The sequence below is a fragment of the Dipodomys merriami genome, unplaced genomic scaffold, assembly GCF_024711535.1.
Source record: "Dipodomys merriami isolate MVZ:Mamm:240054 unplaced genomic scaffold, mDipMer1.0.p SCAF_44, whole genome shotgun sequence".
In the NCBI taxonomy this organism is placed as follows: domain Eukaryota; kingdom Metazoa; phylum Chordata; class Mammalia; order Rodentia; family Heteromyidae; genus Dipodomys; species Dipodomys merriami.
Window position 1 is genome coordinate 1321345 of NW_027206002.1, and position 3952 is coordinate 1325296.

Genomic DNA, 3952 nt, shown 5'->3' on the forward strand with positions numbered 1-3952 from the left:
GAGTGCTAGCCTTGAGCAAAAGATGCTCTGAGTTCAAGCCCCAGGATAGGCAAAGAAAAAGAAAGAAAGAAAGAAAGAAAGAAAGAAAGAAAGAAAGAAAGAAAGAAAGAAAGAAAGAAAGAAAGGAAGGAAGGAAGGAAGGAAGGAAGGAAGGAAGGAAGGAAGGAAGGAAGGAAGGAAGGAAGGAAAGGCAAGAAGGCTCCAGAAGAACAATTGAGATTTCTTCCGTCCTTAGAAGAGAGCAGAAGGAATACATGCTCACTCAACCTGCTCTTAGATTCTGTTCCTTGCTCATCAAGGATTGGTACTACAGCTAGATTATGAGGTCCGAGGGTGACCTTGACTCAGGCCTGAAGGACAAGGGCTGGGGCCTGGATTGACCAGTTCTTGCTGCTCTCCCCACCAGGGCTGACCATTTCCTTCCAGTTTCCCAGTCCTACCCCTTCAATGAGTCCATTATTCCTTGGTCAGTCTGAAGCAAGGGAAGTTTTCTTAGTCTAAAGGATTATATGCTAATTGATTGTGTATTTACAAATCACCTGTGAGGGCAATCCCCAGAGCTGTCTGGGAAGAGGAGGAAGGGGGGGGGTGCTAGAGGGAGGGAAGAGGGAAGGAGAGGAGGAAGAGACTAGCCTGATTGTTGGAGAAGCCAGCTGCTTCTCTGAAGCCATACTATATAGAGAGCCATTCTCTACATGGTGAAGCCCAGCTGGCAAAGATGTCAGCCCGCCATGTTGGAGATTTGAATGCCTGTACCACACATTTAGAGGTGGTTTGCAGAGCCTTTCTTTCCACTGTGAACGGCTGCTTTGTTGAGCGTGCTGAGTTCTGAGGTGGGGGGTGGGGAATGGTGCAGAGTCTATGGTCAAGGACCAGATAGACCATCCTGGTATCTGTATTAGCAGAATCACCATATAGCTCTACCTTTCCTGGATACACATTTGTTAGTTGGGGCTTTTGGGGGGGGGTATCAATAAATAAATACATGTTTAATTGCTTCCAATGCTGTCTGAGTCTTATTTTGCATTTATGGGTCGCTGTACACTTGACCTTGTTGAGTGTACTTGGAACCACGCTCCCCTGGGTCCTACCAAACACTCTTCTGCCTCCTCAGGTCTCAGAAGGACTAAAATGAGAAAGTGGGGATTAAAGTGATGTACTAAAAGCCCAGCTAGCAGACTGGTATGGCGACATTACCAATGAAAATATAATTCCCTGGATCTACAAGGGAAAAGCATCCTGAACTTAAATAGATAGATTTTTGCCAGGCACTGGTGGCTCACACCTGTCATCCTAGAGACTCGGGGGACTGAGATCTGAGGATCATGGTTCAAAGCCAGCCTGGGCAGGAAAGTTCATGAGACTCTGATCTCCAATAAATTAATCAGAAAAAGCCAGAAGTGGCACTGTGGCTTGCCTTGAGCTGAAGAGCTCAGGGACAATGCCCAGGACCAGAGTACAAGTCTCACAACCAAAAATAAAATAAAATATGTCATATATATATATGTATATATATATATATATATCACATATATATAGGACCTATATCAACTTCCCTCCCTCTATCTTTGGGTGACTGCTGGCAGTTACCTAGGCCTGTCATCCTACTGAGTAGAATGTAAACTGAGTCTCTTAGGGCCCAGTGCACTCTCAACCTTGTGGAGGAAGAAGGCCCGAGAATCCCCAGCCCTGGAGGGGGGGGGGTAAGGGAGCTTTACTTGGTGCTTCTTTCTATGGACTTGGACCACTTGCAGGTTCAAACAATCCTGCTTGCTTGGCCGAGTGCTGGTGGCTCACACCTGTAATCCTAGCTACTTGGGAGGCTGAGATTTGAGGATCACAGTTTGAAGCCAGCCGAGGCAAGGAAGTCTGTGATACTCTTTATCTCCAACTAACCACCAGAAAACTGAAGTGGAGTTGTGGGCAAAGCACTTGAGTGCTAGCCTTGAGCAGAAAAGCTTAGCACCCAGGCCCTGAGTTCAAGCCCCATGACCAACAGCAACAACAAAAACTCTTCTTGCTGCTTAACTTTGCCTCAGGACCCAGAGTCCTATTTTAGTTTCCTCATTTATTTTTATTTTATTTTATTGTCAGTCATGGGGCCTGAACTCTGGGCCTGGGTACTGTCCCTTAGTTCTTCAGCTCAAGGTGAGCACTCTACCACTTGAAGTGGCACTTCAAGCCTTTTCTGCTTATGTGGTGCTCAGGAATTGAACCCAGGGCCTCATGTATGCAAGGCAAGCATTTTAGCACTAAGCCACCTTCCCAGCCCCTTATTTTAAACATCCCACTTGCGTATAGACACTGGGAATCTTCTTTTTCTTTTTTCCCCCCTTTTTCTTTTTGGCCAATCCTGGGGCTTGAACTCAGGGCCTGGGCACTGTCCCTGAGATGCTTTTGCTCAAGGCTAGCCCTCTATCACTTCTGGCTTTTTCTGTGTATGTGGTACTGAGGAATGGAATTCAGGGCTGCATGCATGCAACAGTCATGGGGCCTGAACTCTGGGCCTGGGCGCTGTCCCTCAGCTCTTCAGCTCAAGGCTAGTGCCCTATCACTTGAGCCACAGTGCCACTTCTGGCTTTTTCTGCTTATGTGATGCTGAGGAATGGAACCCAGGGCCTCATGCATGCAAAGCAAGCCCTCTACCACTGAGCCACCTTCCCAGTCCCAACACAGAATTCTTGTGAGGAGATTGTAGATATCATCCACCTGTGTGTGTGTGTGTGTGTGTGTGTGTGTATGTGTGTGTGCACACACACGCGTGCATGCATGCATGTGTGCACTGGTACAGGGGGCTTGAACTCAGCATCTCAGGCTCTCACTTGGCATTTTCACTCAAGGCTGGCACTCTGCAAAACCCATACTAGAGCTTTATTTATTTACTTTGCCAGTCCTGGGGCTTGAACTCAGGACCTGGGCACCATCCCTAAATTTTATTTGCTCAAGGCTAGCACTCTATCACTTGAGCCAGTGTCACTTCTGGCCTTTTCTGTGTATGTGGTACTGAGGAATTGAACCCAGGCTTCATGCATGCTAGGCAAGCACTCCAGCACCAGGCCACATTCCCAGCTCGTGTGCTTTAAATCTTGACGGAGGGTTGGTCTCTCTACACCCTGCCTCCCACAGGTAGAGTCAGCTGGGGACTGCATGCTAGTCTTCCAACTGGGCCGTCAGCTGAGCCCCCATTCTCCTCATCTTGGTCTTTTTAGGATCACCCAGTGCCCAGCAAAGACAAGCCATCTCCAATGCACCCAAGTGTTGTGATTCTCTCCAACCACAGTCTGCCATTCTTCAACCGAACATGTACCCGTCTCCCGGGACTTCCCATCTCTATGAGCCCATCTTGGGTCCCCCAACCATGCTGTCACTTTTAACACTGACCAAAAGTCTGTGAGCCTATTGGGGCGTCAAGGGACGGGGGGGGTTACTTATTCCTCAAATATTAAGGGTTCAAATGTTCAAATCCCAGCTCTGCTTAGTGTATGACTTGGGGAGGAGGGGATAATTATGTAACTTCTTTGTGCCTCACCTATGCAAAGAGAAAGAGCAATTCTCCCTGATCATAGGATTCCAATGAGCATGAAAGGAGTTAATGCATGTAATTAGAGGAGGTGAGAGGTTACTAACACAGGTTAGTAGTTCCAGTGCGCAGCTTCCTAGATGAGGAAGCAAACGCCCCTGAAGACAGAGGCTGCTTCGCTCCCATCTGCCCAGTAAAGGTTCATGGGTACTGACAGCATTTCCTGTTTCCTAAGACTGTCCCTGTCCCAGAGCCATTCCCAAGTCCTTCATAGACGTCCATAGCAGGATTCACAATGAAAATGTTAACTCGTACAGAAGTAGATGACGGCCATAAATGCACAGCACACACCACTGCTGGAGCGTATGAACACACTCAGGAAACCTGTTGAATCCACATAGCTACTGCCCCCAAAAATGACACCATAAAAAC